The sequence below is a fragment of the Nycticebus coucang genome, chromosome 21 (genome assembly GCF_027406575.1).
Source record: "Nycticebus coucang isolate mNycCou1 chromosome 21, mNycCou1.pri, whole genome shotgun sequence".
NCBI lineage: Eukaryota > Metazoa > Chordata > Mammalia > Primates > Lorisidae > Nycticebus > Nycticebus coucang.
Genome location: NC_069800.1, coordinates 28119877 through 28141299, shown reverse-complemented (window position 1 = coordinate 28141299; position 21423 = coordinate 28119877). Strand labels below are relative to the sequence as shown.

At 40.1% G+C, this 21423-nt stretch overlaps 1 protein-coding gene across 4 annotated transcripts in view; it reads left to right on the top strand.

The window, feature by feature from the left end:
* Positions 1 to 252: 252 nt before the first annotated feature.
* PLCB4 (phospholipase C beta 4) overlaps positions 253 to 21423 on the top strand; it is a 454629-nt gene continuing 433458 nt past the window's right edge. For 2 of the 4 annotated variants that reach the window (XM_053574237.1, XM_053574236.1), the window contains exon 1: positions 253 to 449. The gene's annotated coding sequence lies outside the window, so the exon portion shown is untranslated. Of the gene's footprint in view, positions 450 to 580; positions 718 to 21423 lie in introns of those variants that run through there. The other 2 variants (XM_053574241.1, XM_053574235.1) reach the window with 1 other exon arrangement.

Below are 21423 nucleotides of genomic sequence, written 5' to 3'. Positions count from 1 at the left end.
GGGGAGACCCCAGAGCAGCGCGCAGCGGCGGCTGCCCCGGACGCCCCACCCACCTTCCCCGGCGCGGCCCTCCACCCGCCTCGGCCGCCCGGGCCCCGGCCCGAGAGGCGGCGCCCCCGGGCCACTCGGCGCCCCCTCCCCGCCTCGGGAGCTCGCGGCCGCCAGGCGAGCGGCCCGGCCCCTGCCCACCCCCAGCCCAGCCGGGCGCGCCGCACTGGGCATGCTCCGTAGCCTGGGCAGGTTGGGGCTGCAAGGCGACAGCTCGGGCTCCGGAGCCGGGAGGCGAGAAAGAAGAGAGAGACTCGGGGGCTGGGGAGGAAGGAGCGGCGGGCCACGGAGGGGCGGCGGGGCCCGGAGCCCGGGACACGCAGAGCCCGGCGGCGGGCGGGCCGGCGCTGCCCCGTGGACTCGCCGGAGACGCGGCGGAGACCCCAGGTCCTCGGCAGAGGGTAGGACCGCTCGGCCGGGAGGCGGGGAGGCCGGGGAGGGGGGGCGGAGGCAGGCGGGAGGGCGGGACTGGGGCGCGCCGGGAGGGGGCTCGGCGGCCGCTCTCGATGGCGGGGAGGGGGTTGGTGGCGCCGGGAGCAGTAAGTGAGCTGCACCGCCAACAAGATCTCACACACACACGCGCGCGCACACACACACGCGCGCACACACTGGGTCGCCAGGCAGCGGCCGTCGCCGCATCCCCGGCTGCAGCTCCAGGCAAAGTGACAGGTAGGAGAAAGCATTTCGGGTCCCGCCCGAGGATGCTCCCGCCGTCCGGGCTGGCGGGGCTTGTTTGCTTTCCGCGGGTGCGTCCCGGACGCGCGCGCGCGCACCCGGATGCCCAACGGGACCCAGTGCAGGTGCCGGGTGCGAGGCGCCCGGTGCGCGCGGGAGGCAGGGGACCCAGCTGCCACCCCCCCTTCCCCGTAGTCATCGCTTACCGGGTTTCCTCAGACTCTCTCCAGACGTTCACCCGCTTCTGGGCTAGAAATAGCTCCGCTCGACGTGTATATGATTATTTTGGTTGGAAATAGTTGGCAGCGTGCAACGCATGTAAATGTGTGCGCGTGTGGATCCTCTTACCTCTTCTGGGGAAATCATAGAAATAATTGACCATTTCCACTTAAAACAACCCCGACAGACTCAGCACTCATTGGAGGCAGTGTTCTGGCCTCCTCAAAGCATATAAATGAAGGAGAGTAAAGATTGCTTTATTTTCAGGATTTTAAAGTTGCTTTTTCCTTACCCAGTTAGACCCAGTCTATATAGTACATTACTCCTGAGTGTAGACTTTGTTTGTAGACGGTACTGAAGTATGGAAATAAGGAATTCTCCAAATTTCAAAATGTAACTGCAACTTTATCTAAAATCATAAAACTATCATAAAAACTAGTATTATTTTTTTCCAGAGAGAAATGAAAATGCCTTTATATTTCCACAAACATGGACAAGTTTGAGAGGTGACTGTACTCTTCTAACTTTTTTTTAAAACCCTGTAGTGATTTTAGCTGTTGTTCACTTGTGGCCAAAACATTTATGGAAGGTCGTCTTTTTTTGCCATAAATGTGATACATGGTGGTCTATAAATTTAAGTTACGGGTGTGTGGAGATAGCTGTTTAATAATTCTGTTTGGTTGGCAATAATGCCATCCAAACATAGGCAGCCATATAACATCTTAAAATGGAATTGGATTTCCCCTTTAAAGAGAAATCAAATTCACAAAATAAACATAACCTGGAAAAGCAACTGGTGACTTTACCTAGGCATTCTCGGAGGAGGTTAAGAAAGTATCTGAACAACTGTGTTCTTCCGAATAGAAAAATTGTGTGCGTGTGTGTATAAAATTTTAACTTTATCCTCAAGTGTTTTCAAGATTAATTTTGAACATGTGTGGTTGAACTGAGAATCTAATAATTTATATTCTTCAACCTTCATTAGCCTAAGTTATAGATTACACAGAAGATCAAAAATCTGGCTCAGCAGGGGCATGTGGTATAATCCCTATCTGTGTTATGTAATCCAGAATGCTGTGTTTTTCATAGTCTACATATTTCTCAGCTGCTGTATTGATCTGTTATATCTTCTTCCTTTTGAACTATAGAATTTTAATAAATGATTTCCATCTTGGGGAAATACCTGTTATCATTAAAAATTCACTTTTTATATGGCAAAGCATTTATTGGCATTGTTAATGTGCGTGATACATTTGCTGCTAGAACTAGTAACCTCTCGAATGTAATATAAACATCTAAAGGTACCATGTGTTAGATTACTGATGACACTTCCCTCCAGTTATATTATTACTCAGCTGTGGGAACTTAGTTTTGATTTAGTTTTGATGATATTACTACTCAATTCTGAATTAAATCACTCATGAAAGTTCTGCAAGTAACTGTCAAAACAGACTTTCTAAGACTCCGTGCAGTTGATCACTGGGTGCACATTTACATCTGTCAGGATAATTCTACCTTTATTTTGCAAAAGCACGCCCACTCAGAAAGCTTTGTTCTAAAATACTCTTTTGCAAGTTTTATATTTGCGTGCCTGAAAATGTGAATGATGTTACTAAGCTATTTACGTGCCCTGGATTCCTGAGGTGGTGTGTTTTTGCCTTACGAGATAGAGAAATAGGGAAACTTACAAAGTGTTAAGGGTTACCAAAAAGATTATGAAGACATGGATTTTTAAAATCTGTATCATCTCTGAAATATTTCGCCTACAGCAGAGACTGGAGTAATGCTAGTTTGTCTTTCCCAAGAACATGTCCAACTGTTTTTGCGTTAACATATACTTCTGATTTTGACAACATGGGACAATGATATTTGGCAATCCCAATGAACATGGTATTTTCCTAGGGTACTACTAAATCCATTTGGGGGTTTGATTTATTAAGAATTTAACCGAATACTAAATGCTTGCTGGGTAAACTGAGGTGAAATTGAGCTTCGTTGCTGCTAAGCTCTTTTCCTTTTATCGATTGTATGTGAAATTTATGAAAGGATGTGATAGAAGTGAAGTTAGTGTCTGAGTTTAGTGTTTGTATGTCCATCCCTAGTTTTTCAGATGTATTTGGCAAACTCAACAGAACCAATGATCAGTTTTTGCAGATTATTAACAAAACACGTTAGTAATTAGATGCCAGATTTGATTTTTTTAAATTTTAAAATGCTAGGTTGAGAGTAAATTCTGTCTTTTTGGACCAGAGCACTTAGGTAATACAGTCATGGGAAATTTCTCATGTTTTCCACCAATACCCTCAACAATGAACTTAAATATTTTTGGGGGAAGTAGGAAATTTTTTTTTGAAACTTAAAATCATTTAGCAGACTGTGCCTGAGCACTTAAAAAGTAAGGTGAAACAGCATGTTTATTAGCACTGATGACCCAGGTTTCTAATAAACTGTCTATTATAGTGAGTCCCTGTAAAACCAAGAACTTCTGCGTTTGACATCCAGAATGAGGTCAAGGACTAATAGAGACGCTTTAATGATCATAGTTGGTATTTCATGTCCAGACCTAAGTTTCTAAAACAATTGCTTTTCACCTCATAAGTATGAACTTGTAGGCCATATTAGTGTCTGTCAAAAAGACTTGTCCCCCTACTGAGAAATAAATAAAACTTTTCATGGCTGGTGGGTGGCAGCAGTGACTTTCTGTGGTTTTGCTGTCGGTGTACAGATGTTTACTGTGCTTGCAAGGACACTGCTTAATTCTCAGGGCTGTCCATTCCACATTTTCCTATTTCCCAGTCGTACTGTGGAAATAGGATAACCTTGCATAGGTCTTTCTTCCATTCCTTAGTATTTGTTTTTCTGTTTAATAGTTTTTCTGTTGATAAAGCCTCACCCTTTACAGTAGAAATACTTTCTCAAGTTATGGTATTATATATCTAATTATGCTTTAGAGTGATCTAAAGTAAGTTTGTAAGTTTGTAAGTTTCTAGGCTGTGATTTGTAAGTTTCTAGACTGTGATTCTTTGGCTCACCAAATGCAAAAATGGGTTTACTTTACCCGCAATGGAAGTAGACCCAGGTGTGTTCATGCCTTACTGAGAGGATGAAGACGTTTGATTGTCTTTGTTGCAACTAAGCCTGCTTTCAAAATATCACTTCTATTTGCAAGGTCCATTTCAGTCTGGTGTAACAAACGTTCCCAAACCCCCCTTTCTAAGAGTCTGGCTGGAAACTTATCCCTCTGGAAGTTATTCCTATACTGAAAGTGTGACCCGAGTTTTCTAGAGGAGACGAAAATAATAATGCCCTACCTTTCAAATCTCACCTAGGGGATCATTATGTTCTAGGGAATGAATGACCAAGCAGAGTTTTGATTTTCCCTGCGTGAACTCCAATCCACTTTTTCTTTCCTATACTTTTTGGAATCAAAATAGTTGAAAGCAACATAGATCAGAAGAAGGTTTTTCTCTGAACACCTTTCTGGCCTACTACTTACAAAACCTTCAATGAGAATGTCACACGCCATGTGACCACAGATACTGTTATCTTCTCCCCTTGACTGGGAGTCTCCTTTCGTAGCTTAAAGGATCCTGTGATCCTTCTGTGTGCCCAAGATTGGGAAATTCCAGCTCTCACTTTTGAAACATCATTGGGCCAGGCAAATCGAAGCTTAAGGCACATTGCCCATCTAAAGCATTCTTTTCTTCCTGAACAATTTAAGGATGCTTTTGCCTTTCTAACATTAATGAATTGAAATAGGTAGCCATTTCTTTCAAAACAGGACAAAAAAGTTTCTCAAATTAATTAATTATAAGCAGCTCACCCAGAGAGGAGAGATCACAGAACTCTGATTTTACATTTGACATTTTCCCTTCTTTTCCTCAGAACTAGAGTTCTTTACCTTGTAGGTCCACTCATCAAGGTTTGAGGATGCAATTTGGTGTGTCCACAAACGTAGCTGGCAAGTGAAAGACAACTTTATTTCACTGACTTCCAAGTGATGTGGCAAGTGTTAGAGCCACTGTTACATCTTGACAATTAACGGGTCGAAAAGAAACATCGCTGTGCAATAGTTTTGATAAATATTTTTTCGATAGGACTGCTTTCCATTGTACTTTAAGCTTTTAATTTTATGAATTTAAAGATATTATGCTGAGCAGGGTCTATAACAGTATCTTTCAACCTTTTTTTATCTCATGGCACGCTTGAATCTATAGTTAAACTTCAGCAGCATGCTTAAATTGTGTTGATCAAAAAAAAAAAAAAGAGAGTAAAAAAAAGAATATATTTTGCTTTGAACTTCTTTTGAAAATAATTTAATGAATGATCTTTGAAAATTTTCGCGCACACCTAAGACCCTCTCAAGGCACACCAGTGTGCCTCAGCACATTGGTTGAAAAGCACTGGTCTGTAACCATAGGGTTCAGCGGATTGCAGAGGGCATCCGCAGCCTATGCAAGCTGAATGAATGTCTGCTCTAGAAATGAGGCAGCTGGGTAGGCAGATGTGTGTTTTCACTGTGGGTTTGCTTTCAGCAGTGCAGTGCTGCTGAGACATTCAGGCATTGGAACGGGCAGACGGGAGCTGGAATCCTGAGGCTGTCCTGTGTTAGCTGTGGGATCCTGGACATCCACTTTGAGAATCACTTGTCTCGTCTGTAAAATGAGAAGAATAACCTTATAGGGCAAAGGTACCTGACATTGTGCTGTGAATAGCGCAGAGTGCTGTGTTACTGCTGCTTTTACATTGCCTGCTGCCCCTCCTAACATTGCTGCTAGTATAACTACTCACCCCAGTTGTTATTCACAGGGGCAGATGGCATTGAACTATCTGTGCAGAGTAGGCTGAGAAAATTCCTATAAAACTTATAAGGGACATTTGCTGTGCCACTCTGTAGGTACAGAAAGTTCCAGTCACCCACAGGGCCACCATGAAGTGCCAGATTTTCTTTTTGGGCTTGCCTAGCCCAGTAACTGCGTTTGGACTGAGGGACCTGATGTTAGCTCAGTCCTACAAGTTCAAAATTATGTGACTGTGAGATGTTGAAATATATCTCAGTGAACCAGATGCTATTCCTAGGGTTTCCCAGCTAGGCTTTTAAAAAAGACCATATTAAGCTATTTAGGCCCCATAGGAGAGATACAGTCACTAGAAGAATTTGGGGATCTCTGATACTTAGGGGATAACATCTCCCCACTTTCCATAGTAATAGCAACAAAATGAAACAAAACAACAGACGTTTTGTTGCGCACTTAAAATATGCCGCTTCATTTAATCCTTCCAGCAGCCTTCTGGGGTGGGTACTAATAGTATCTCCAGTTTACATTAGGGGAAACCCAGACTAAGAGAGGTTAAGTTAATCACCCCAGGGAAGTAGCGTTGGGATCAAAACACAGGTAGGCTCACCCCAGAATCCCAACTTCTAACCACTGTACTATGTTGCCTGCCTTTAACATGGCACATGCTACAGAAAGATGTTTACAATAAAAAGTTTTGTGATAAGAGAATTGCTTAAGCCCAAGAGTTTGACATTGCTGTGAGCTGTGACACCATGGCACTCTACCAAGGGGGACATGTCTCAAAATAAATAAATAAATAAATAAATAAAAATAAAAGTTTTGTGATAGTTATTTTAAGTCCCTGGGCTGAGATGTGACAGAGCGGCTTCTGGCAGCCCTGCTGTGAACCTAGAATTGAAATAGGAAGTTGAGGATGAAACCCTGGGTCCTTTTGTTTCTGCAGTTGCATGAGTCAGAGGTCTGAGATAGGGAGGTTACAAATGCTACTTTGGGGTAACCTAAAGACATACTTTTGGTTTTCTGGAGGACCAGTTTTATCTGGTGAAGTTCTCATATTTTCAGCCAGGGTGCTGTGGACTCCCAGTTCCTCCAAGAGCAAAGTGAATAACGTGGCTGAGTGTGGCTGACCAGTGTCAGTGACCTTAGTGAGTGGTGAGGCTTGCAGGAGCCTAGCGCTGCCCCTCCCCAGGGAGCAGCTTCCATGTGAGGTTGACAGATTTCTGCCAGCTTGGCCTGGGCCTCAGCGTTGCCAGTGCTTCTACACTTTCCAGAGAAGCATGGAATCTAGATTTATTTGAGTCTGAAATTTCCTCATTTTAAAATGTTTGGAAATAATTAAAATAAAAAAAATGTATCAGCCCATGGTATGGCCAGACAAGATGTGTTTGTGGAAGTAATTCAAACCAAGAGCTCCCATTTTGAGCCTTTTTGTCAACTGTAAGTGCTTGGAAACATTAAGTATACAAAAGAAGAAAGTATTAGTTTTGTTTTGCTTTTTGTTTGTTTTGATGGCTGTGTATTGTAAATTTCTTACAAAGGTTATTATGGCTGTGTATTTTTGGTGTGCATACATTTGAGGTTCTAAATTTCTGCCTGTTCTTTCTCTCCCTCATTTTTCCAGAATGTTAGCTAATATACAAAGTTGAGGGAGGCAGGACATGGTTTTCTTCTGGTTTCATCGTGCTCCTTTAAAATAAGAGCATCTTAGTGTGGAGAAATGGGGGACTTCATTTATGGAGCATGGAGGTTCTCTTGCCTGCGTCACCAATTTGAATTCTAACCAGTTACAAGATGCTTCTCCTGCTATTTGGTAGAAGCTATCTTTGTGCTAAACGTATACAATGTAGATCTGTTTCTGCAGGTTAGTGTTCTAAAGTGCAATCCACTGAACAGCCCTCATTTCCCTTTTCTGCTCGTAAGCGAGAGACCACACTAGATCAAATGTAAGTGCAGTTCCCTTGGGACGGCTTTCTCTGTATCTTCTGATGCACTGTCATTGGACAAATCACTGAAGCCCTCTCTGGAACTTCTTTTAATCTTTTATTTCCATTGGTTTATAAAATGATGTAAGCTATATATTAGTGTGTTCCACTTGGAATGATAATGCAGAAATATAGAAGCAAAATGTAAAGTACCCTCCTTTCCCACCTACACCCATCCCCAGATGTGACCATTGGCAACAGTGTCTTTCCCCCTCCTTTTTCTTTGCATATATGTAAGTACATGTACATGTCTTTTTCCTGTTACATAAACTGGACGATAGTGTATACATTTTCTGTGACTTACTTCTTGTCCACTTAACTAAATATCATGGAGATCTTTCCATGTGATTATACTAGTTATCTTGTTCTTTCTAACATCGCCCAAAATTTGGTAGTATAGATGTATCGTATTTTATTTAGCCATTCTTCTGTTTTCACTAGTGAAAACTAAAAGATTGAAGATCTTTCTTTATAGGTCCATATGCACATGTGTAAGATTTTTTTGGTAGCTAAATTCCTAGAAATAGAACAATTTGGTCAAAAGGGGATGCACATGTTACATTTGGACAGAGCATTGCAGAAATTGCCTTGAAAAAAAAATTCCCCTATGAAATTCGTTATCTCATGGGACCTCGAATTATGCAGCTGAGCATATTCTCTAATTAAAGCATGTCTCACATTGTTACATTGCTTTACTAATTTGGTTAGATTTCAGGTATATTCAATGTATCGGAAAATGACTTTAGAAATACACTATGTCCTTAAAATTTCTTGAAAATGCAATACTTAATTTAAAAGAATTTTCCAGTTAAGAGGGTTATGTAAAAACTCTTAGATAAAAAGGTAGCTTATAGAATCAGATCGTTGAAAATTTGTTTTGGGATCAATTTTACCGTAGACCCCTCCCAGCAGGGATGTATCGTAAATGCCCTTGGGTTGATGGTCAGAGAAGTGAGGCTTTGTACAGTCAACAGAGAGACCGGAGATTCATATTGACCTGGGAAGATTGAGTTAATTTCACTGCTAAAAATCCTGGCCAGGTGTATTTGTAGCTTTAGATTGTCAAATACTTATTTAAGAATCTCTTTTACCTTCTACTTAGAGAATTAGATAATTCAGAGATGCTGTTTATCAAGTTTTATTTACCAGAGACCTGAGGTTAATTTCCATGATTATTAGAAGTAATATATACACGAAGGACTATATAAATTAGAAACTACTCTATATTTTCATTTAGAGAGATTTGGGGGAAAATACTACAGAAAATCAAGGTCACTGATTCCCATTTTTTTTCAGAAGCGACAACTTTGATAACCGTAATTGCTGTCCATAATATGAAGTGAATTATTAGTTAATTGGCAGAATTTTACAACATCTGAAAGACTTGAATCATCTTCAAGTATCACAATATCAGGGTTAGTAAATCTTGATGTGCATAAATGGTAAGAAGACGAAGGGTTGTTTCTGTTTTCCAAAGATAGATTCAGTTCTTTCATCTGTTTCTCCAGATCCATTTTTAAGAGAAATTCTGGTTAGGTTGGCAGCGCCATTCAGATTCTGATTGTATGCCTTCTGCATGTTTATTTTTATAACACACTGTGAATTGTAGAAATATGGTAGGACTCAATCATTATTTCCTTGGCATTGAAACCTTCCATATTCAAGAAAGTCTGTGCTGGTTTTTTTTTTTTTTTTCTCTCGGAAATGTTATAGGATTTCACAGTTTTCAGACAGATTTCTTTGACAATGTCTAAAAGCACAGTGGAGGGCGGCACCCCCTGGTCACTTTTTCAGTCTGTGTAGTTCTAGGCCCTGTTGGGGAGAAGATGGCCCTCGTAAACCAAGTATTTTGAGGAGGGCTTTAATAAAGGGACCCTTGAGAGGGAGTAGACGGGTGTAGGGAACACACCACCGGGGGAGAAGGTTAACTAAGGAGGGACCTAGCAATGATCAGGAGCTGTTTCTACTCCACAGGAAGGGGCAAGAAGGACTGTCTGGCAAGTGCCGTGTCCCTTTGTAGGGGACATTGTAATATTTCTACAGGGACCCGGCAGGGGAACAAATATGTCTACCTCACTTATTTCTTGCTCCTGACTCTGACTAGTGCCTTCCCTTAGCTGAATACAGAGGGCAAAGAGTAGCAGGCAGGGGTGGAAAGGTTTGGTAAATGGGTCTGGGGAGGCAAGTGGCAGACTCCGCCCCATCCCCTGCCTGCTAGAGCTATACCCTATACCCTATACCCTTATACCCTTCTGCTCTCCTAGAGCTGAGGTTTGCACAGGTGAGAGGTCAGGCCAGGGTAGAAAGCTTTTGGTCTGGTTTTGTGGACAAAAAAGTAAAACTGCAGCTACAAATTTAAATTGAAGTTGGAAATTTTCCACCATGCCACATGGGCTGGTACCAGTAAGATTTGTGATGGGCCTTAGAGTAAGTTCATTTTATTTATTTATTTTTTGGTAAATTTTTAGTTTCATTTGGAATGAGTGGTGCTTCTTGGGAAATGCATAGAATGGGAAGCTTTATGTAATTATGTGATGAATCAAAAATGAAGGCTTCTAGATAGGAGAGACAGAGGAATTCATACAGTCTGTCAATATGGAATCGGATACCTAAGGTATAATTCCTTTGCTCTTAATATTTTATGAAAATATTTTATTTAAAATGTCAGGTACCTGGAAGAAGAGACTAGGAGGAAATTAAGGTTATTAACAGTAATTTTCCTTCAAGGAAGTCAATTTAACCGAATCGTTAGCATCACTGGGTAGAAACGGACACGTATTTTCACATTTGTTCACCATGGCAGGAAGACTTGGAGATTTCAGGCTCATTTATTCTCTCGCTTTCTTGGCCCTATTGTTTGAAAAGGTGAAGTCTGTCTGTTTGGTATGTGTACTTGTCCTGAATGAACAAGCAATGAAACTTGATTAGAATCATTAAATCATACTGCTGGAAGAAACATGAGAGTTCATTTCTTCTCACCTTCAAATTTTATGGCGTAAGAAACCAAGACACTAGCTATTAGCAGCTGCTGGGGGAAGTCACATCACCTGTCCAACTGGAGGGAATTGCATTTTGCTGTTTACACTGATAGATGCACAGCGTCCCTGGTTCCACGGGCTTACTTACCCACTGCACACTATCTCCGTATTCTTTTTTTTTTTTTTTAAGAGACAGAGTCTCACTGTACCGCCCTCGGGTAGAGTGCCGTGGCGTCACACGGCTCACAGCAACCTCTAACTCTTGGGCTTACGTGATTCTCTTGCCTCAGCCTCCCGAGCAGCTGGGACTACAGGCGCCCGCCACAACGCCCGGCTATTTTTTGTTGTAGTTTGGCCGGGGCTGGGTTTGAACCCTCCACCCTCGGCATATGGGGCCGGCGCCCTACTCACTGAACCACAGGTGCCGCCCACTATCTCCGTATTCTAGAGGCAGAGCTGCACAAGGGATGCAGCTCTGCCTCACCCGCCTTTTAAAGGGATATTCTCCAAGGGCTCTACATTGCTTTTGACTTCTTTTCACTCTATAAACTCTTTCTGTATGAAATTACATTAATTTCTACAATTTCAACCACTGCCCATTCATAGACGAATTCATCCTTAGCCTCTTGTTCAAGTTCCAGATATAGCCTCTTGTCTGCTGGAGATCTTGAACTTGAAGTGCCATAGATACTTTGAAATCAAAATGTCCAAAATGGAAGCTCTCAACTTCACTCCAAACCTGTGTCTCATCCCAGGTTCTGAATCTTCATCCAGCAGGCCATGGTGTGTTGAGTCAACCCCATTAAGATCCCTTGGTTTTGTTCACTGTTTCCCTTTCTTATTGCCGCTACCTAGATTTATGTCCTCATCATTTTGTGCCTTGATTGTTCCAAGAAGCTTTCAGTCTGTCTCTCTTCACTCTCTCCTTCCCATTCACGTCATCATTCATGAATTCTCTTGGCAATTAAGTGAGCGTCACGTACTATTAGCAGTGAGCTCTTGCCATCAGGGGTTTACAGTATATTGGAGAGACAGACAAATGAACAGCTATTTTATAAGTTTACATACTGCCTCTTGCCCCCATGCTTTACACTCAGCTAAAATAATCTACCAAAACAAATCTTAATATTGCCTTACCTCTAAAATATTTCAACAGGTCCCTATTGCTTTCAGGTTTAATTTGTTTCTCTAATTTGTCAAATGCAAGCTATCCGTGGCCTGACTTCTACAATGAAAGTTTTTTTTTTTTTAATTTTATTTATTTATTTTTTTGTTCTAGCTGCCCCGGGCAGGGTTCGAACCCACCAGCCTGGGTGTATGTGGACTGCGCCCTACCCACTGAGCTACGGGCGCCGCCCTACAATGAAGTTTTAAGTCCTTTATTTGCGCCGCCTGTGCTATGCTAGCCCTATTGAAATCCAGGAGCATAAATATGCTGTAGCTGCTGTGTCTTCGCTGACTTGGCACTCAGTCCTCTTCTTCAGCTAAATCCTGCAGGGGTTCCTAGACCCCGCACCATAGCCATCTTCTCCACAAAGCCTTCCTTGATTTCACTTTCAGTTTAGATTGGGTGCCCCACTGGATTCCTCCTGTTGAATTGTATGCAAGTTGTAGCCACATGGCTTTCTGGGGTATGGAACCATCTGGTACATATTAGTGACTTCTGTCAGTGTCTCTTAAATTAATGAATAACTAAATGCCATTAGGAAAGTAATCTGATGTGTAAGCAACAGAGGTGTCATGCTTATAATAAACTGAAGCCATCTATAGACTTAGAGGAAGGAAGTATTCCATGATGATTTACATTCGTTACTGAAAAGTGGCAGAGTGATCAATTTGGAAAGATGATTAGTAATTTGAAAATGTTATATTTATTTTTTTTCTGCTAACAGAAATCCTGGTATTACGTTAGTATACTAGCTCCGGAGGAGACATTTCCCTGAAGATAATTTGTCATTTATTCCTAGTGGGCATATCCTCACTCACATTGTTTTTCCTGAATTCAATTTGAATGAACGTGTGCTTATTGTTCTTACAGTGTGTTATAAACCTGAATCAGAGAAATTTCCTTACTTCAAACTTGGCTGCATAGTTAGGGGAGAAAATCATTTATTTAATCAAATTATTTTATTATGCGAGATGCTTAGTAATCTAAAATGCTTTGTATTTATTTTCTTGTAGCACTTTATTTTTAAAATGACCTGTGAATACATTAGTGCCAAATAGAGAAAGCAAGAAAGCTATTAATTAATTGAAGAGAAATAGTCTGCTGAATATTGCTTTTGAAAGAGCATCTTATATAGTTCTAAAATCAGGAGGGAGCATTTTCTTACAGCGGTTTGAATCTTGCAAAAAGAATTGCTTTGACCATCTTAACCAAGCCCCCTCCTTAAGCTTGAAGCACTAATAGGGTTTAAGAGGTTTCTTCTTCACAATTGGCATCTTTTTCATTTAGCAGATTTCTTTTAGCTTTGTGTTGAAAAAGTACTGGCTGAGTATGTTAATTATCAGATATATCATTATTCAAATTTCAGTCAAGACAACATTTAGGAGGAATATAATTTAATTATTGCAGCTGCTCAAAAAATACTTCTCTGTAACACTTATGGAAATACAAATAAAAGAATATTTCTTTTTATTTAGAGCACTTTTGGACCTGTGAGGCCCTTTGAGAATCCTAAGCCTGGCCTCATTCTGTCCATTTTTCATTCTCTTTGAGAGAATATCAAAGCAACTGGTTAAAGTTCCTCTCTAAATGTCATAAATAACATACAGAGATTTCTTGTGTAGTTACGAAAGGGAAAGGAGGAAATTTGAAAGCACGGACAGTTTGGGTATCAATGCATACCCTGACGACGATTCTGCTAGACTCAGGCGCTCTTGAACCCTCCTGTTACAGGTTGATGTTCATTTTCTCAGGTTGAGTTTTATAAACGTGGCGTGGCAGACTTACGGTTTTCCATAAAGATTGGTAACCCGCGGGAATACACTCTTTGATTTATACCCGCAGGTGCCTTTTTGAAAACCTCTGGAAATGTTCCACTTTTTGCCAAACCAAGGTGTTCCCTCCCAGCTGTGTTGGAAAGCTGAAGGCAGTAATTAGCTGGAAGGCAAACTTCATTTGTCAATGGGGGTTTTGGTTGAGAATATCTCAAGAGGTGAGAGCAGCCTTTTTAAGTGCAGGAGGGATGAGGCAGTGCACCCAAGTGCTAGTCAGTTACCGCTTCTTATCTTCACACCAGGTGTGAGACCGTCAAAGAGGAGGATTCTTACACACACACACACACACACACACACACACACACACACACGCATGAATGACAGTTGGGGACTGCAGATACTTGAGCCATGCTATGGAGTGAGAAATATGAAAAACCCCATTATGAAGAAATGGAGTCAGTTCTTCGATATTTTGAAGCTTTACAGGTGGCTTTGCAATATTTTAGAATGGGATGATTTCCCAGACCCAAACCCCAGCATCCATTGTAGTCAAGCAGCACGTCCTGGGCCTTGTAAATGCAGCCGTTTGATTCTCTCAGCCCTTAGGTTAGGTGTCATCACCACCATTTGATACTAAGTCAACTGAGTGGTTAAAGCACTTAACTGAGGGTCATGTGGTTGATCGGTGGTATGTACAGGCTTCAAAATGATGTTGACCTGAATCTGTACTGCTGCCTCTGTGGCTGTGTGCTCACAGAGAAAAGGCCACATGAGGACACAGGGAGAAGGCGGCAGTCATCAAGCCAAGGAGAGAGGCCTTGGGAGAAACCAAGCTTGCTGGCACCTTGACCTTGGACTTTGCAGGCTCTAGAACAATGAGAAAATACATTTCTGTTGTTGAAGCCAACCTGTCTGGGGTATTTGGGTTTGGCAGTCCTAGATAATGCAGTGGAGTTTTACATGCTGCTCAATGCAGTCCTACTGATAAAGAAACCAAAACAAATAAAAATATTATAGACCAAACTAACATAAAGGATTTAAATTGTTCTTTTTTTTTTTTGACATGGATGCTGTTCCTATGGTGCTTATGACCTTATACTTTCCTTTTTCTCTTTTTTTGTTCAACTTCACTTGTACCCACATACTCTCTGAGATCCCTGAGGTTTAGGTTGTCTTTTCTTTCTTTTTCTTTTTTAACTTTTTTTTTTTTTTGGGACATAGTCTCACTATGTCACCCCTGTAGAGGGCTGTAGCATCACAGCTCACAGCAACCTCAAACGCTTGGATTTAAATGATTCTCTTGCTTCAGTCTCCCAAGTACCTGGGACTACAGGCGCGCATGCCACAATGCCCTGCTATTTTCTTTTGCTATAGTTGTCATTGTTGTTTAGCAGGCCTGGGCTGGGTTCAAACCCGCCAGCCCCAGTGTATATGGCTGGTGCCTAACCACTGAGATATGGGTGCTGAGCCTCTTTTTTTAAACTTTGAATTGCTGTTTTAAGGTTGCCTGTTTCTCTTTCCTCATTCGTTTACGTAATATTTAGCATATATCAGGTACTTTAACCTTGCTTGTTGAATAAATTGAGAGAATGTACTTAGCAATTCAGGGAAACAAAATGGTTAAATTAGACTAATGATAAATAATAAATAAAAATTGTACTCACTTATCACTTCAAAATAATAATTTTGGTATCACTACATATATTCCTAATTTCAGAAGATGATTTTTGTCTTGAGTTGGCTTAGTTTGCAAGGTATTTGCTTTCATTGAGCTGTTGGGAGAGTTAATTGGTTTATAGGCAGAGATTAAATAAATCATGTATTTCTTAATCTATAGGTCATTTATATGTGAATTTCAGTTACTTCTTTAAGGAGTCTTAGTATTGAAACATTTCATGTAAAATGGCCTTAAATATTTTTCCTTAACAAAGAACTCAAATCATTGCCTCATTCGTAATTTGATAAGTGTTATGTACCCATGGAATGTCTCTGCTGCCAACCTCAGTCCTGGAGTAATTTTCTAAAACAAAATAAAAATAATTTTGGCTCTTTTTTTTCTTAACATATTAATAGCAATCCAGGAATATTTTAATTTCTCTTTAGTTAGTGCTTTTTCTTTATACTATATTTTTATGTGGAGAAAAATTATCCTAAGACTGTCATTAAGTGTGATGTGTTGTTTTGCTTAATTTGATGCCTGTCAGGAAAAAAACCCAACCACACAATAGAGTGTTACATATGAATTATTTTATTTATTAATGATAATGTTATCACTGACCTAGAAATAAAATATTTAGGATTGGGATTATGAAACAGGAAATGTACTTGTTGAACGATGTATATTCAGGACATGTTGAATTTAATATAAAGATTGGACATAAAGATATCTTGAGTAAAAGGCATTACATTGATACGCTTTATATAACAAATGAATAAGTTAATTCTTCTTTTACACAATATATATTTTTTAAGCTTTTTAAGCAGTATGAGGCTGTTTTGTTTGTTAGATCATTTATAGATTTGGCTGTGTAGGTATGATGTATTTTGTTTAAGACATCCTACCCCAAGCATGACGCCTGACACACTTACAACACAGAATGGAATCAAATAATAGGATGCTTGGACTCCTTTATTTATGTGTATGAAATTGCAGTGATTCACCTGAGCTGATATGGTCGTTTGAGTTTATTTGAATACATAAATTCTGAGATGTTTAGCTCTTTGAAGTGGTTATAACTCATTCTCAACTTTTAAGTCGGATTTGTACAATCGCTATCATACAGTAGGTTCTTCTTTTTTTTTTTTTTTTTTGGTAGAGACAGAGTCTTACTTTATCGTCCTTGGTAGCGTGCCATTGAGTCACAGCAACCTCCAGTTCCTGGGCTTAGGCGATTCTCTTGCCTCAGCTTCCTGAGTAGCTGAGACTACAGGCGCCCGCCACAAGGCCTGGCTATTTTTTTGTTGCAGTTTGTCTGGGAGCCAAGTTTGAACCTGCCACCCTCATTATATGGGGCTGGTGCCCTACCTACTGAGCCACAGGCACTGCCCCCACACAGTAGGTTCTTAATGTCTTAAAATTAATATGTCAGATGAGAATGGTGGCCACATGTTACCATTCTAATTTCTCCCTTCTTTCATGGTTTTATATATCCTATTTTGGATTTATATATATTCTGCTGTTTCTAAAATTGGTATCTAAGCAATGCATTTTTTAACATTAATTATCAAGTTTTGTCTTACTCTTAAATTTCCATGTGGTTATGGAAGGCAGCCTAAATGGGCATTATCTACCTTGCTGACACCTACTTTCCTGGTTGAAAATATGTTGATCTTCACTGTAACCTTGACATTTACGATAGTGACTAGACTCTGAAAAGATAAAGCCCAGTGTGATTGTGAATGCCTATTTGTGTAAGATGCTCAATTACATATTAAAAATAATTCAAAAAATTGTCAAGATATTTGAAAATTTTATACAGGGATAAGTCTTAGATAGTACAGAGTAGTTTATTTCCTGAAGAATCCTTTACTTAGCTGAAGGTTGGATGTTTGGTCCTGAGGATATGATGACTCTTTGGGTGTTATAACCACAAGACACAGGAATGGCTATTTTCTTCCTTTGAACCAAGTGATATGTTTGAACTTTTTAATTTGTGGGATATCTGAAAATGTGTTCATTGTGTGACTTAATTCGTAATGCAAGAGATGATATGAATTAAATTATCATTGAAATTTTTACCCTGCCAGCTTTATTCACTTTGATCTGATGACCTTACGAAGAGTGAGGTGAAGCCATCATGTTAATAAGAAAAAGTGATCCTCTGAAATTCATTTATCTAGACGGGAAGGGATCCCACATAGAAAACACCTTTTAAAAGTTAAAGGTGCCATGGAGTTTGATATAAACATTCTAAATCATATATAAAATCAGCACATTGTATCCCGTAAATGCAGTAATGTACACAGTTATGGTCTAATAAAAATAAAATAAAATAAAAATGAAGTTGATACAGTTATGTTCTATAGTCAAAGTTTTATGAGGCATGTTGAATTTTCACTTTGATTTTCTACATCTTCTCAGTTTTCTTTCAGACTTTATGAAAAAACAATCTCATATAGGTTGGACACTTATTGTAACTGCTTTGTTGAATGGGTCACACTTAGGAAGACACAAACAGAAAACATCTTTATTCTTCTCTCTACTTTGGGATATTATTTTTTGGCAGGTCTTACAGCTTTTGAATCATTCACAAGTATTGGATCAACCTAATTTTCAAATCCTGGTAAAGTGTAGTACAATATAAATCAGCACTTCCCTTGTCCCATCCGGTTTATAGCTTCATCCCTCTTCTGTCCTCAGGCCTGAGCCCAGGCTTAGTGATCAGCAGTATGGCGGACAGATAATTTCTAATTTACCTCTCCTCTGTTCACCTCCTTCTACCTACCTTCTGACTCTTCCATTATTGGCAGATGGGATGTAAAAAAAGGCAAAGCAGTTGCACTTTGCAGCTGCTGTTTGTTTTCTACTTTGGGCCAGTTCTGTCTCGTGCACCCTGTGATGGATTCTTTACAGATCTCTTAGAAGTGAGATCCATTGGCATCATGTCATTATTTTATGTGGGCACTGCAATCCTTGGGTGACTACTTGTGACCTTCAGTGTCTGTCCTTCAGTGGTATGTTACTGGAGTGTCCCTGGGTGGAGACCTTCCAGGATCGCTGGCACCTGACTACCTCCTGTGGTGTTCACTTGGTCCCCAGGAAAACTCACCTCTTCGTACCCTCAGACTCTCACGCATAGCCTGTGTCCAGTTTCACTGGCTCTGTAGTGGTGTTCTATTGTTGCAGCTGGCAATAAAAATAAACTGTGGGGGCTCTGGTCTTACACAGGTCCCACAGAGTTTATGCAGTGAGGCCAGTGCCCCGCCAGGGAATGGAATATCCACCTCTCTCATTGCAGAGAGCCTCAGGTTATGATGTGTGTGTGTGTGTGTGTGTGTGTTTGCACTTTATCTGAGCTAGAATTAGACTTTCCTGCAATGCCAGTTCTTCAGATAGGAGGACTTTGGAGTGACCCTGGGCCTGTGGGCACGAGAAGAGGGAAGAAGAGGCTGGAATATTGAGTAGTGTCTGACTCCAGATTCAAGCTAGTTGTGGGGCTCTAAAGAAAGCCCCCTTGTGTGGGGCTCATCACATTGTCTTTAGCATTGAGAACCTAGCTGAAAATCTGAAACCATAGGAAAATTCCGGTTCTACTTAACTTTAGAAGAATGTAGAGATTATTGGCTTAATCGTAAGTCAATAATCAACACAGTAAGTGTCAAACCTCTAGCTACATTTATAATTGGTGAACTACCACCCTCTATAATCATTTCCCTTCACAGTAATGAGAAAAACTGAGTGCCAAATAAATGCTTAATGAATCAGCTCATGGTGATTGCAGGATATTGGTCTCTGGGGAAGGTAAGGGTGCCAATATAATAGGATGAATGAGGTTTGTAATCTGCAACAGATTTTGACTGATTTGGTTAGATAGTTGGTCACTTAAGTGGAAAAAAATATAATTTAGAACTGTTGTTAGCTTAGTCAAACTAGTTGGTCAGGTTGGCCTCCGTAGATAAACTGGATTGACAGGTACCTTTGCTGGAGATCTCTAAAGAGTGCACACACTCACACACACACATATAATACAGATATTACATATTTTGTATATATTATATAAATAGATACATGTATATGTATGTAAGTACATATACAGTATATGTGAGTTACATACTTCTGTGTATATATATATATCCACACATACACATGCATATTTTATAGTTCTAATATAGCTGTCAGAGAAAGAAGTGGCATATAATATAAAAAATATATTTTAAGATTTGCCAAAGAATAAATAGAACAGATAAAGGAGAATGGTTTGGAGTAAGAAACAGGTAATTTTCCTTAATTTTTGGAGTAGATGCAAATGACTCTAAAATGTGTGTATCAGAAAAAAATGTATGCATCAATGTATTAGTTTATTTTGAAGTAGAAAACAACCTTAAAACATGAAACATGATTTTGCACCATAATCTATGGGTGACAACATGATAGGAAGTCATTTTAGAGTTAGGAATTTAGTTTTAACTAGTGTTAGTTATCAGTACATTTAAAAAATATGTTAGCAGGTATAATTTAGTGCTCTATATGAATAAAAAGATTGTATTTCAGTAGGGTCTAAGATTTTTAAAAATAGTTTTAGAGCTTATGAAAGTAATGCATGAGCATTCTAAAAATACATGAGACTTACGGAGAAGAAGGCAGACGTGCCCTTAACCCAATCATAGTAGGTACCCATGACAGACCACAGTGAGAATCACCAGATTCGTTTTTGTTTATTGATACTTTTTTCCTTGAGTGATGAAAAATTAGTCTTTTCATGGTGGAACTTCCTTTGATCTATATTTAATCAGCTCACTTTTTTTTTATTTTCCTGTTAAAAACGAGTAAGAATTCCTTTCATGGCTAGACTTTCTATGTAGAAAGCTGTACTGAGATGGTGTCCAATGTAATCAGAAACCTACTAAATATAACTCCTCAAACTTTATTTGTGAATAGATTTTTGTATAATTTTTTGAGCCTTAGTCAGATGTTAAGGATTGCTTTAGGATGCAGGAAAAGAAATAAACTGGTGAATAATAAGGAGGAATTTTGACACTTCAACCTATTCTTTGTTCTAGCCCTAGAATTGCCTATGGCAGTTAACTTAATGTGGACCTCAATATTTCATTTTGTAAATGGGCCAGTGTCTGTCTGATTGTGGGGTGAAATGCAAGGGGGAATATAAATACTTTTGGCCTATTTTTTCAGGGTATACTTTAAGCAAGGTAAGCATTCATATAAGAGTCCTAATTTGCTAGAAAGCTTAGCGTTTTGAGTCAGAGGTTTAAAAATAAGTTTATACAGAGTTCTACTATGAATATTGCTAGATGTTATCTTTGTTAAAGTGTCTTTTTCCTGTTTTTTTTTTTTGAGACAGAGTCTCACTTTGTTGCCCTCGGTAGAGTCCTGTGGTGTCACAGCTCACAGCAATCTCCAGCTCCTGGGCTTAGGTGATTCTCTTGCCTCTGCCTCCCAAGTAGCTGGGATTACAGGTGCCTGCCACAATGCCTGGCTATTTTTTTGTTGCAGTTTGGCCAGGGCTGGATTCAAACTTGCCACTCTCGGTATATGGGGCTGGCGCCTTACCCACTGAGCCACAGGCACTGCCCTTTTTTTTAAAGACAGAGTCCCACTTTGTTGGCCTCAGTAGAGTGCTATGGCATCATAGCTAACAGCAACCTTGAACTCTTGGGCTCAAGGGATCCCCTTGCCTCAACCTTCCGAGTAGCTGGGAGTTACAGGGGCCTGCTATAGCACCTGGCTGTTTTTTAGAGATGAGGTCTGGCTCTTGTTCAGGCTGGTCTCGAACTCCTGAGCTCAAGAAATCCACCCACCTCTGCCTGTCAGAGTGCTGGGATTATAGGTGTAAGCCATTGTGCCCAGCCAAGATCATAATTTTTTTTTTAAGATCTGTGTATGGAAAATATTTAAATAATAGATAACTAATAGAAAGGGGGAGGGAAAAAATGGAAACGTGCTTTATCAACTAATAACTATCTCAAAACAAGTTTGGCTTTTAACACACTTTCAATTTTTCAAATTGGATAATTTTTGTAATAGAAATGATAACTTTGAATAAAACTCTGTGTTACACAATGGAAGGCTAATATGCAATGGCAGTGCAAAGCAGCTACACTGTA